This window comes from Nycticebus coucang, chromosome 6 (genome assembly GCF_027406575.1).
Source record: "Nycticebus coucang isolate mNycCou1 chromosome 6, mNycCou1.pri, whole genome shotgun sequence".
NCBI lineage: Eukaryota > Metazoa > Chordata > Mammalia > Primates > Lorisidae > Nycticebus > Nycticebus coucang.
Genome location: NC_069785.1, coordinates 50,733,889 through 50,748,345, shown reverse-complemented (window position 1 = coordinate 50,748,345; position 14,457 = coordinate 50,733,889). Strand labels below are relative to the sequence as shown.

The 14,457-nt window shown below is 43.6% G+C and overlaps 1 protein-coding gene and 1 pseudogene across 1 annotated transcript in view; one reads left to right on the top strand and one right to left on the bottom strand.

Annotated features, from left to right (window-relative positions):
* SHC4 (SHC adaptor protein 4) overlaps positions 1-14,457 on the top strand; it is a 118,631-nt gene that overhangs the window by 19,827 nt on the left and 84,347 nt on the right. The window lies entirely within an intron of this gene.
* LOC128587671 (ubiquitin-conjugating enzyme E2 L3-like) lies at positions 4,556-5,037 on the bottom strand (annotated as a pseudogene).

The window sequence follows — 14,457 nt, the reverse complement described above, 5'->3', positions numbered from 1 at the left end:
TAGTCTGTTCTCCTGGGTAGAATGCCGTAGCACCATCATAGCTCACAGTAACCTCAAACTCTTGAGCTCAAGCAGTCCTCTTGCCTCAGCCCCCCACATAGTACCACCACACTCAGCTAGGTTTTTTTTTTTTTTCCTATTTTTAGTACAGATGGGGTCTCACTCTTGCTAAGGCTGGCCTCAAACTCCTGCGCTCAAGCAATCTACCTGCCTTCACCTCCCATTGTGCTAGGATTATAGGCATGAGGCATTGTGTTTGCCTCCAATGAATATTTAATTCAGTCAAAACTCTAGGTCCTGGGTATTCAAGGCTGAGTCAGATTTGTGTGATTTTGGAGTATAGGGTATAATTGTTTAATTTTTTTTGAGGTGCTTGGAATTGAGAGATAAAGTCATAAAAATCTGAAGATGTTTCATTTTTAGTGTGTTACAGTGTGGCCGGAGAGACCACCCACTGTCACTAATAGGTTAGATTATGTTGCCAACTTAATTAGACAAGAATATAAAATATAATTGGTAGGCCATTTACTAAACCATACCTCAAAGGCATTGCTTAGTTATAGCACTGACCATATTAAGGCCATAGCCAACAAGATGGTGGACACATTGGGCCCTTGAGACAACGGACAGGACCCTATGCTACTTTCTTGAGTGTCATTTTTAGCATCTGTGTCTGGGCACATCCCTCTGCTGCCCCACAATGGGATGCAGAAGGGCTGCCTGGGGGCCTTGGCATTCCAGATGAGGTCCCAGTGGCAGACCTGGGAATTGCAGTAGCTATATCTGTGCAGCAGTGGTGCTGGCTTTTTGCCTAACCTTTCAGAGCAAAGGACATTTCAGCAAGACTCTCCTGGGAAGCAGATTAACTTCTGTGAGTCACTGCTTTTACATCTCATTTATGATTCATGACCTGGGCTATATTTTTAGCTTTTATTTATTTGGGTCTGAGAAGTGGGCTGAGTGGAAGTGTAGTTCGGAAACCTACGGAAGAATGAGGAGAAATTGGTGTCACACTTAAATTAGGGTGGCCTGAAGTTTGGTTATAATCCTCAGACATTAAACAAACATTTATTGACATCCTACTATGCACCACAGCCTGTGCTGGAGATAGATAAATAGGAAGCAGCTTCTGCCCTCCAAGAGCTCAATGAATTGTGTGGGTGGAGAGTGCATTGGATAATTAATGTAATGTAGCCCCTGTCGCTGGGCCCAGCCATCCCTTGGGATGTTAATCACATGGAAGTACTTGGTGTTTTCTGAACACTCCTTATTCTTACCTTTACCTCTTGCACATGCCTGCACATCCCTCCTCCACCCTCTCATTGCTTGCCTTTCATGCCTTTCACCCTTACTTCCCCTCTGATACTATCACCCTGTGTATCTGTGTTCACCACACTCCCATAAAGAGCAACCTTAATCGAGGTCCCTTCACAATCGTTGAGTTTATTTAGTAGCCACCCAAACTAAGGCAGGTGGAGCTGAAGGCAACCAGGAAGAGCAGCATGGTCACCCCAGTGTAGCACTGAGTTCCTTCCACCTGCCAGCCACTGTGCTGAGCACCACACATGCATCACCTTATTGGACCCTCACCATGACCATATGAAACAGATCAATTATTGTCCCTGTTTTATAGATGAGGAGATGGAGGCTTCGGAAATTAATGTTATTTCTGAAAGTTTCACAGCTAACATGCAAAGCTGAGATTCAAACCCAGGCCTGTCTGTCAGAGCCTACACTATTTCTTCTCCTCTCTCAGGGTCACTGTCCCCATCAGGACAGGACAGGTCATTCTGTGTTAATGAGTAATTCTAGCACTCTGGTGGCTTAGGCAAAAAAGGTTTACGCGTTGCTCGTGCCCTGGCCCATAGCACATTGGCTGGGGGAATTCTGCTCTCTGGCATTCTCACTCAGCCACCTGGGTTGAGGTTGGCTCCATGTCTGCGCTTCCCCAATTATAAGAGAAAGGAGACATGACAAATTCACTCTCACAGTGATGTCACTGGCCAAATCGGGAGCCACACCCAAATTCAAAGGGGTAGGAGATTTGCACTAAGTGCTGGGTAGGTTAAAAGCTGGAAATATTTGTGGAATGGTGCTAATGGCTGCCACAGAAAGGAATGGGAGAAGTAGGTAAATGAAAATAGAGGAATATAGTGTTCAGAGGGATGAGGGACTTCCAGGGAATAAGAAAAAGCTTGCCCTTTTAACCAGAGGTCTCTGTCTGGTTAAACTGCTGCTGGGATCAATTATTCGGTTGTTTTTCCTATAGGTAGCACTGTTAAGGCTTCTTCTCTTCTGAATGTATTAAGGCTTCAACACGACTTGGGATTTCCCTGTGTCCATCAGGAGAAAGCAGTCAATTGCTATTACCAAAGCAACTTACCCCAAGCAAGGCTAGCTTTTGCAAACCAGTATTTCAATTCCTTCATTGTGGGGAACCAGTCCTACCAGGTTAGAGACTTTCTCCAAGAACCACAGAGAATAGCATTCCTGATCTCCTAAGACGAGGCCTACATAGTGATAAAAATCTCTTAGGAGCTTGGGTGGCAACATTTGCTGTTTCCCACAGAGCACTTGGGTTAAAACTATTGGTTGCAACTTCTGAATTTTAATAACAACATTAAAATAGAATATAAGATACAAGGCCCCAAGGAGTTTCTACAAAGAGCACATTGAGGATATTTTGGTCAAGGAGAATTCACCTTTGAACAATGCCATTCCTGTTTTCCAAGATACAAAGAGTGATTGGCATGGGGTGAAAATGAGCACAACACTCACTGTCTTAGGTGGTGGAGACAGCAATCTTCCTTCAAGTCACTGTAAGTTATTAGAGAATATAAAAACATTTGCTACCAACAGAGGATGTCTGGCCTTACCACTCCTCTTTCTCTTCAGGATTGAGCTGTGTGTGTATGTGTGTATTCAGACGGGTGGCTGGAGGAGAGACACAATGTAGTACATTTAATCCAGAAGTTTTCAGTTTCCTAAATACATTTTCATTTCAAGTATCGTCCTAGACTATTACCCATTATGGTATTATAGGAAAGTAAGCATCACAGGGAGACTTTCCCTACCTGACCCAGGTTCCCTGGGAGAAGTGCAATCATCAGATGCCTCATGGATAGGATAAAACACCTTTGACTTTGTGAAATTCATGCCCAATTTCATTGTGTACCATCTTGTATTTTTTTTTTTTAATAGAAGCAGGGATTGGAGTCTTCCCTAGGTGGTAAATTTTTCAGGTCAGAGAGGTAACATAAAACAGAGCCGCTTTAAACAACCAATTTGGTTCCTTCTCCATTAATCAGCCCTCTGGCTCTTGAGCAGAGCACAGAGCCTCTCTGAGAATCAGTTTGTCCTTCTGTAAAAGGGGATCATCCACCTATCAGATCCCATCACAGTTTCGTTGTGAGGATAAAATGAGATGACATTTGTGAAACTAGACAGAGTATATAACATCTCTATCCATGCAAAAGCACATGATCACGTGGGATGACTTTGTCCAGTGCCAGAAAGGGCCACTCTGGTTCAAACACATGGATGCAAAGTCCTTCGTAAGAGAAGCCACAGCCCTCCAAATGCTGCCATGTGATATTTGTCATGGGATGACTTCAAGCTGGGTGACTTTGTGCTCAGGTCTGTAGACAGAGATGAAACCTCTCCCAGTTCAAAACAATCCCCATGTATAAGGGATTTTCAATGGGAGTAGGACTGTTGGAATGAGACACTACATAGCTGCCTCCCGGGGTGTGGATAGTTGTCATATTTTCCTTGCCCACAGATGACTAGTGATTATTTTCAGATGAATTGAAATGTTTCTTTAGACAATTGTAAGCAGCCCATTTCCCAGTATATTAGTGCGTCACCAAAGTGCCACCACACCAATATCTTCATTGTGTATCTGGCATTCGAGACACTCTATTTGCAGGATCCTGGGTTGCCCACTGTCAAAGACAACGTTTTCTTTGGAATCAACTTAAAACTCATTTAATTCTAAAGTTCACAGGGAGATTACACTGAAGATGTTATTAGCCTGGTTTAAGGGGACCAGGAATGGAATCTTAGTGGGTGGATATTGTGGGGAATCACTTAGCAGGGAGAGGGCATGGAAGGAGGGGGTTTGCTCACTCTTCAGCCCTGCCTCTTGGCTTGGACAGGAGCCTTGGAAAGAGAGATCTTCCTTTGGGAAGGACAAGCAGAACACACAACTTACTTTTTGAAGAGTCTATTTTTGTAAACACTAGGACTCACATGGTTGAAATTTCCTCATTGTCAAGCTCCCAGTTGCGACTGAATGAACAAATCCAGGTTTTCATGATTTTAAATCTGGAGCAGAGGAGGAGCTTTCAGTAGGGTCAATGTTCAGATTTTTTATTTTTTTTTAGAACATCTTAAATTTTTAATCCTTTCTTTATAGGTTACCTAGACCACTTTTGATTAAGAAAACTGTAGAAAGTTAGTAACTGCCACAAGCGAACGCCAGGCGGTGGCTTGTGTCAGTTTTCCAGAGAGTCCTGCTTTGTGGGGTATCTGAATGAACGGCTCAGGGTCTCTGCTAACACTTGCTGGAATCAATCGTGGCAGATTTTAGTCCACAGGTTGCTTTTTCCTCATATTTCTTTGTAAACTCTTCAGCATTCTTACAGAATTTTTTACAGTCCTTAGAGTATTCTTCAGCGAGGTCAGCCCACAGTGGGTGCTCAGGCTGGGGGTCGTTCAACAGTGCTATGAGGGACTGGATTACTTGGTTGGTTTTGGTTGCTGGCTTCCAGTTTTCAGCCCTAATGACTGGCAGACAGACCTGCCCATTTTCATTGATGTTCGGGTGATAAATCTTTGTTTTAAAGGTGATCTTCAGTGGCTTGAATGGGTACTCTGCCGGAAAGTTGATTTCGATTCTGAAGACCCCCTTATCATATGGAGGGCTGTCAGGAATGATAAACCCTTGCCCAAGTCAATAAATTAGCTTCATCAACCTGGATGTTACAGGAAGTTTTTCATTCCACATTTGCGGATTTCTTCAAGCTCCTTCATCAGCCTCTTGCGGACTCCATCTTGGATCTCCAATGTTTGGATTTTTTAAAATGTGTTTAATTTAATCAATCAAAATGTATTCTGAGGGGCTGCAACATGCCAGGCAGTAGTCTGGGTGTAAGAATACACATAGTATAGTTCCTGTTCTTTGCTGCTACCCTTGTGGTAGGGGAAACAACAAACAAACAAATACATAATATTTGAAACAACAAATAAACAAATACATAATAAGCTGAAAATCTTATTGCAGAAAAGCAAATATAGGAGGTCAGAGAATGGTAAAGAAAGGGTAAGTGTTGACAGCTTTGTGCTCTTGGCTGGGAGTTTCAAAGGTACTATAAGATCACTTTGAAAAAGTCAGTGTTTGCCAAGACCACTCGTGCCTCTTCTTTAATGGTGTGTTCCAGGCAACCCCCCTCTCTGGCTGTCTCAACAATCTCCCTCTACACTTGTCCCCATTCCAGAAGAAGATATTTCCCCACCCCCACCACCTGTCTGTCCAGGTTTTCATTTGATTGGTATTGCATAAAAGGGGGAAGGATTTTCCATTCCCCTCTCACATGATTTGCTCTCCAACTCAAATCTTGTACAAGGAGGGCTTTGACCAGCTTAACTTCAGAATTATTTTAACTGGTGATATATTTTAATGGTTCCTTTAAGAAGGAACACATTACAGATGGTCCAGTTAGGATGCAGGTTATTTTGAGACTTCCTGAACATCATTTCTTGGCAAGTTCATTCGAATAAATCATTTATTGCACTGTAAGAGGTGCTAGAATAATGATGACTAAGACTCACTCCTTGTCCTTGAGAAGCCCATAGTCCAGCAAGGGGCATAGACATTGACATAGATAAATTGCAGCACCACTGGGTGAGCACAAGCTGGGGTGTGACCAAGAAGCTCTGGGAGCCCAGAGGAAGAGCAATGAACTCTGACTCAAGCCTGGGGAAGATTTCAAACAACTGCAATAATTTCTGATGCTGCACTCATTTATTCATTATTTATCCACTCATACGTATTTCCTGAATAGTTTACATCAAGGGTCATACATTACAGACCTGGCTTGTTTGACCACTTTTTGTTGTTATTATTTCTTGGTAATTGCTTTATGATCTGCAACTTACATGCCATAAATTTACCCATTTAAAGTATATAATTCAATCATTTTTAATATATTCACAAAGTTGTGCAATCATCACCAATTTTAAAACATACTATTCATCAACCCCCAAAGAAACCCTGTACCATTTAGTAGTCATATCTCATTCCCCCAACCACTCCAGCCCTGCTTACTAGCTCTACAGATTTAAATGTTTTGGACATTTCACATAAATGCAATCATTCAACATGTGGTATTTTGAGACTTCCTTTTTCATGTGCTTATTGGCCATTTGTATAACTTATTTTGCCCATTTTAAAATTAGCTTATTTGTCTTTTTATTGTTGGGTTATAAGGTCGCCTGGATCTTTGAGTGTGGTCTTATGAATGAATCCAAATTTTACTGAACAAATCCTTTTAATGAAGGGATTTGTTCTGTGAAGTTTGGATTTGGTCAAGGACTGATACTTCGGGATCTGAAAGGCCACATGTGACTGTGAGGCTGCAGGTTCCCCACCCCAATGCCTGTTTTTCTTTTTAAAAGAGTTTTAAAATTTTAGCTCTTATATTTAAAGTCTTGCATCCATTTTGAGTGAGTTTATTTTTGCATACGGTATAAGGTAGAGGTCCAAATTTATTCTTTTATATGCAAATACCAGTTGCCCTAAAACCCTTTGTTGAAAAGATTATCATTACCCCATTGAATTGTTTTGGCATCATTGTCAAAAATCAATTGACAGTAAATGTGAGGGTTTATTTTTGGTGTCTCCATTCTATTCCGTAATATGCTAGTATTACACTGTCTTGACTACATGGCTGGGCAGACCAGTTTTGAAACTGGGACATGATAGTTCTCTAAGTTCGTTCTTTTTCAAGATTGTTTTGTCTATTCTGGGTCCCTTGAATATCCACGTAAGTTTTAGGATCAGTTTGTCAATTTCTGCAAAGAAGCCATCTGGATTTTTGGTAGGAGTTGTGTTGAATCTGTACATCAATTTGGGGAGTATTACTACCTTAACAATGGTAAGTCTTTGGTTCTATGATCATGTATGTCTCTCTGTTTATTTAGCTTTTCTTGAATTTCTTTCAAAAATATTTTGGAGTCTTCAAAGTGTATGTTTTGCATTTGTCAAATTATTTATAAATTATTTCATTCTTTTTGATTCTACTGTAAGCAAAATTATTTTCTTAATTTCATTTTGGATTGCTCATTGTGACTTTTGGGTTTAAAATTAAGGAAATTTACAAATACAGTCTGATTTCTGACTTCTTTTGAAAAATCCTAGGATCTGATTTCCCAAATGGCACAAGGGACCAGAGTGAGTAGTTTGGTCGTCCTTTGTGTAGCCATATATCTCCAAATGTGCCCTAGTCTGGCTACTTTCTTATATTTGGCTTACTTCACTCATTAATATCTTTATTATTAAGCATTGATTTTGACCTTTATGATTATTCTTTTGGGAAATCTAAGCTAGATGAGATTCAATGGGAAAGGGGTTAATATTACCTAACTTGGCTAGGTGCAGTGGCTCACATTTGTAATCCTAGCAGGGGAGGATTGCTTTAGATCTGGAGTTCAAGACCAGCCTGAGCAAGAATGAGACGCCATCTCTACTAAAAATAGAAAAAACTATTTAGGTGTGGTTGTGCACACCTGTCATCCCAGCTAATTGGGAGGCTGAGTCAGGAGAATGGCTTGAGCCCAGGAGTTGGAGGTCACAGTGAGCTATGATGACACTACTGCACTATATCCCAGGTGACAGAGTAAGCTTCTGTCTCAAAAAATAATAAAATTACCTAACTCATGTTAAAATATGATTTTTTAAAAATATACACCTTCTATCCTTTCTCAAAAGTTACCTCAGGCCCTATCTTACTTGCTTATCTCAAGAATACTGTTGAACCAGGCTTTATACATGGGATGCAAAGAAGAAACAGACACCATTCCTACAGTGAAAGAGATGCAGACATATTGACCAAGAAGTGCCATGTGGGCAAGTATAAAGGAGTGGCTGGAAGTTCATACAGTGTGTAGAATAAGACACAGAGAAGGGAGTGGTCAAGACTGCAGGTAAGAAAGGGAAAGGGGAGAAGAGTTTTCATAGAAGTGACTTTACATTTCGTTGTGAAGGACGAGTAGGCCTTAGTTAGACAGATGGACTTAGATAAAAAGGACATTTCAAGAGGAAAGAGCTGAAGAAGGGGTTGTTCTGAATCTTGAAACAACTTGGTAAGTTCAGACAAATGACAAGCGTGTAAGAGGAGAGGGTAAGAGAGGGGTGAAAGTGTAAAGAGTTCACCAGGGCACTGATAATCAGAGGCCCTGTTCACCATGCTCAGAAGGCTGGATCTTTTCCTGAGGAACTTTTGGTGTTTTCTCTAAAATGGGATTCTTTGACCAGCTTTTGCAGAATGACCCAACTGTCTGTTAAAACGCAGTTTTGCAGACTTGCTGGAGAAGAAGCTTTCAGAGCCCAGGAATGTGCTTCTAAAAATCTGCTATTTAAGTTTCCCTGGTGATTCTGAAGTTCTCTAAAGTTTGAGAAGCTGTCCTTTAAGGACAACCTGTAAGTGTTTTACACGTGAATGTGGGGATTAGAGGCTGGAGCAATCCCAGGCTGGCTGCACCGGGAAAGACAGATCTGAAGAGTGGGATACCAGGGACACCCATCTTTGTGAGGGTTATATTTTTAAGTCAGTGCTATAGTGAAACTCAGGTAAAATAAAAAATACCCTGGCAAGCCTTGAAATCTCCAACACTCATGCATCTGGACCACCGAGGGTCAGAATTTGTCTTATATTCCTGTTTCCATTTACAGGGAGATTCCCTTTCTCTGGGAAGCTGAGGTCAAAGTCTAGTTTGGGAAGTAGGATGGAAAGACTGAAGGGATGAACGAAGGGACTGAACTCTTGCTTTTCACCTGCCAAAATGAATACAGTTAAACTCACGTACATTGAACATGCATGTGATGTGAGACCCCTGTATTACAACTGAGAGGCAGTATGTGCCTAAGCTGGGACAGTCCATGGTGGGCCAGGATGAAGCACTGAGAGAAGAAACCAGGGAAGTTGTGAGAATGGTGTGGAGACTGGAAGCATGGGGCTTGGCTTCCAGCTGGATGAGAAGGATTTGAAAGAAAGGGAGGAATTGAGTTTTCTGGTTTATGTCACTAGGTAGATAGTGATGCTATTGGTTGACACAAGAAATGTAAATAAAGAAATACTTTGGATGTATTAAATTTGAGATGCAAGTAGAATATTCGTGTGCTTATGCTGATCTGGAGGTAGGACAGAGCTTGGGTTGGAAATGCGTGTACCGTCAAGACAGGGGCCCGAAGGTGGAGGAGTATCCGTGCCAGAAGAGCAGAACCCGGGAATCAGACTATTTTTGAAGCTCCCCTAGTGATTCTAATGTACAGTCAGGACTGAGAGACAGTGACATAGGCTGAGAAGAGAAGAAGCCATGGTTTAAGAAAAGATGGGGAAAAAAATAAGGAATCAGCAAAGGAGACTGAGAAGGAATAGGTGGAAGAGAAAGAGGAGGGGAGAAAATGTTCCAAGGAAACATTTAGGTTCAGAGGAAAAGAAAAGGGTTGGGTGGAGGCCAGCCATGCAGATGTCCCGGACAAGTGATCAGGAGAATAAAAACCACTCCCTGGAGCGAACTGGGAAGACTGAACATTAGTTAAAGGAGGCAGAAAGATCCTGCAGTGTCTTCTTGCCATGTCAGTGGCCTTGAAATTATTGAACATTTTCTGCATGAAGGTGAGACTCTCATAATCTGATTATATACTGCTGACTGTTTATATACTGATTATATACTGTTCTTCCACGTTTAATAGTTCTTCCCTGTTTTTTCACTCTTTCTATTATAAATGTATCAAGTGGAGGTCGTATGCCTTAAACTTATCTTGAGCGATAGTCTCCCCTACTCCTAGCACAGAGCCAAGAGCATTCTAAGGAAGCCTTTGATAAAAGTGCATTTACCCCTGATTAACAAAGTGTGGTTCCTAGAAGTCAAGTGGTAAGTTAGTTGTGCTTATTTAATGTTTAAACTCTGAAATATTACTATACACTTATATTTTAAAACACAGACAGTCTAAAAGGTAAAGTAAAAAGCTGCTGCTCCCATTTCCGAAGGCAACCACCATTAGCAGTGGTCCTATGGACAGTCTTTCTGAGGATATAAGAATAGATCTATTTTTTTCTTTAGGTAATGTGCTTAAAGTCATCATTCCTTAAGAGAGTTGGGATGAGATGTTCCCTTAAGCTAGCTATCACAGCTTTTCTTTGAAACCCCCAGTGATTTCTTCTCTGGAACGCAAAGGCCAAGACACACATCACCATGAAGAGGCTGTTTGCTCTGCCTGGGATTAAGTGGGTGAAGCTCAGACAGTACAGAAATATTATGACTGCCTGGGGGCACGGAGGAGGAGGGAGCAGGAGTTAGGTGAACTTTCTCCTGCTGAATGGGAAGGTTGTCTGAACGCTGCTGAGCTTGCCACTTTCCCACCAGCCCCACCAGCCCCGTGTACCTCTAAATAAAGAGCTTCAGTGTCCCCTGCTCGCCACACAGTTGGGAATTAGGGACTGTCTTCTGTCTCATATGCCACCTCCTGCAGTCATCAGAGCAGCTTAGATTCACATCTGCTGTCACCACCTGCCTGGGTAGACCAAAGGAAGGGTGTGTGGGAGAACCTCGTTGCCTTTTCTGTTACACAGGGTTCTAGCATGGGACTGCGGACTCTAGAATAAACCTTGCTCCAGTGTCAGTGAATAAGTGAAACTAAGCCAGGCCCAGACGTTTAATAGGCTTTAATCTCCTCTATTAAGTGGAGTCAATAGTGACCCTGTGAGAGAAGTCATCTCTCTCCAAGGTTGTCCTGTCTTTATGGGGCTGATTTTCTTGAGACTATGTCGTCTGCAGATTTGTGTTTGTTAAGTGAACATGAGGTATTGTCATCCCCAGTTTATACTTAACAAACTACATTTCTCCCTCAGGCCTTGGTATTCAGCCATCATCTGCCTAGGCAGTCATCAAACATCTCAACAAAGAAGTGGGCAGATTATCTTGCTACACTGTCCCCTCCCTGCTTCCTCAAAGCAAAGGTTTCCAAGGGGAGTGGATTATGTGGGTCAGTGAGAAGCTTCATTCCTGGCTGTGGGGTAACCAGCAAAAATCAGTTGTGGCTATCCTCAGCAGAGCCCAGGGTGGAAGGGGAGTTGTACTCACTGCCCATCATCTCAGGCCACGACTCATATTTCCTCAGATGCTTCTTTTGTATCGTTGTGAGGCTGGCAGAAGTGTCATCTGTGTCATTGCTGTAAATGTATAAAACAAAACAGAGGTTTACATGAAAGGAGAGAAGCCCAAAGCAAGGTGGGGGCCACCCTGGAAGGCAGCAGAGAAGGTGGTTATTCCCGTGAAGTGAGGTTAAGAACAAAACCTTGGAGGAATCCTTCCCTCTCTCTCTCTCTCCTTCTCACCGTAAGACACTAAACATCCCTCTTATCACTGATAACCCAAATCCTCCCATTGGTAATTCATTTAATGGGACTGAGAATAGCTCCCACTTTGACATTCTCCCTCACCAGAGGTCTTGCACCTGATTAGTCCTGGAGCATCTGTGCCCCAGCTGGCTCAGGTGTCTCTCTATTGCTCTCCTGTTCAGACATGCAGCCTACTCTCCTTTTTCCCTTTTTTTTTTTGGAGACAGAGTCTTACTTTGTCACCCTCGGTAGAGCGCTGTGGCATCATAGTTCATAGCAACCTCGAACTCTTGGGCTCAAGTAATCCTCTTGCCTCAGCCTCCCAAGTAGCTGGGACTACCGGCGCCTGGCTATTTTTAGAGACGGAGTCTCATTCTGGCTCAGGCTAGTCTTGAACCTATAAACTCAGGCAATCCACCCGCCTCAGCCTCACGAGTGCTGGAATTACAGGTGTGAGCCACCACACCCGGCCTAGCCTATTCTCCTTTTAAAGTTCCCACCATCAACTCCGTTACTCAGGGCTGTCCCCATCCCCATCTCACAGACTGCCTGAGAAGCAAGGCACTTCCTCTCCAACTTCTCACCTCACTAAAACAGCCCCCTATCGAGGTCCTTTGCCACCAATCTCTAAACTGGGAAATAACAAAAATTACAGAGATTAAGTAAACTGCCGAGCAATCTAGAAGCCTTCCCAAGGCTTTGATCTGGCCTGCAGTGCCGAGTCCTGAGTCCTCAGGGCTCCTGTACCCCTCATTTGTCCCCAGGCTGTTCAGCTGGCTGTGCCTTCACCTCCTTCAATTCCCCCATCCATCTCCCTCGCTCTGCTCGTTGGAAGGTTCAGTGGAGTTGAACACTAGATGCTTTATTCATTCTCTCCACCAGTGTTTACTGGGTGCCCACCAGGTCCCTCCACCAGTGTTTACTGGGTGCCCACCAGGTCCCTGGCCCTGCTCCAGGGAATGTGGTGGAGATTGTGGTCTTTATTCTTACAGCACTTACAGGGAATAAAAACAGGCAAACAAATTAACAAGTGAGCCCCGTAACCTTTCAGTGACTGAAGGTGACAAGTAGTGGCTGTGCTGAAGGGTGGCAGGAGGGGCCTCTGGGGCAAAGGAGTTGTGCTGCAGAGCAGGTAGAGGGAGCCTCGGGCAAGAAGTGCCTGTCTGAAGAGGGCTGCGTGTATCTGAGGAAGAGGAAGGAGGCCCAGTGGCAGCACAGTGCAAGGGAGGTGACACGATAGGTCCCAGGGGCAATCAGGGGCTGGAAAACACAGCATCTAGGGTTTATAGTAGCACATTTGTTTTGACAATAGATGCCAGAGGCTTTAAGCCATGGAGTAGCATGATCTGATACATACTTGTGAAAAGTCACTGTGGCAAGGTATGAAAAAATTGTAGGTGCTTGGTGACCTTTAAGGAAAGTGTGCACTGAAGGACTAGTTGGTGTTCCCTTGTCATAAATCAGTGATTTACAGCTGAGGGAAAGATGGCACCCATCTCTGCACAACAAGGCTTCCTGGGGGGACCAGAAGTGTGGCCATACCTGCTCGCAAACTAGGGCCGGGTGCAGGAACTAGTGGGGAAGGTGCAGCACCAGCTGCAGGAGAGGCTGGAGCACCAGTGGGGACATGCAAATGGACTTCTCTCTCCACCCAGATGGACATCTTGGACCCGTGGAATCTCCTTGCGTGAAAATTCTGAGATGGACCTTTTTCCTTCCTTCTTTCCTTTCCCTCACTCCCTTCCTTCCTTTTTTCCTGTTTTCCCTTTTTTCCTTCCTTCTTTCTTTTTCTTTGAGACAGAGTCTCATTTTGTCACCCTCGGTAGAGTGCTGTGGTATTACAGCTCACAGCAACCTCAAACTCTTGGGCTCAAGGGATTCTCTTGCCTCAGCTGCCCAAGTATATGGGACTACAGGCACCTGCCATAACACCCGGCTATTTTTAGAGATGGGCTCTTGCTCTAGCTCAGGCTGCTCTTGAATCTGTGAGCTCAAGCAATCCATCCACCTCCGCCTCCCAGAGTGCAGAGTGCTAGGATTATAGGCATGAGCCACTGCACTGTGCTCTGAGATGGGCTTTCTAACATATCCCTTAAATCTAGCTTCCATTTCCAATATGGTTTATTGAAGAGAAATCTCTGGACATCACTTACTTCCCTGTAGTAGCCAAACTATAGGACGTTAAGAGCGATTGGGACAGGAAAACGTACCCAAAATGTTTCTTGTATCAGTACTAGTTTCTTGTATCAGTACTAGAGACCCCACAAGGAGTGTGGCTGAGTGTGACTAATGGGAATCTGGCTGGAAATGACCGAGCTGTTGTCCCAGCCAGCTGTGCTCTCCCAACACCAGGCTCCAGGCAACACCTCTCTGCTTAGGATGCTGCACAATCTTCTCAGAAGTACCACCAGAAGTGTTTGGGAGGCGCCCCCACCCCAGCCCCTACTATCTTTCCACAGGGCTTTTGCCATTTGCCAGCAGAGAGAGGCTGGAAGACTTCCAGAGGAAAGCTAAACAGGAAGCATATCATTTCCAAGGAGCGGACAGATCACTTTCAATCAGACCACTGGGCTCTAGTAACAATTTTAAAGCAATGCTCAGAGAAACGCTCCCCTAGTCAGCTAAGGCTCTGCTAGGAGAATTTACTCCCACAGCCTCACCTACCAAAGCCACACAGAGACTACTGAGTCTGTTTCCTAGGCTTAGCTCCTCTCTAGGATCCCAGAATCCAATTTTTAGCTGTCAGCTTGTTATTTCCTGGATACCCCACCAGTGTCTTGCAGTCAACGGGTCCCAAATCGATTCATTATTGTCCCTCTCCTGGCTTTCCTGT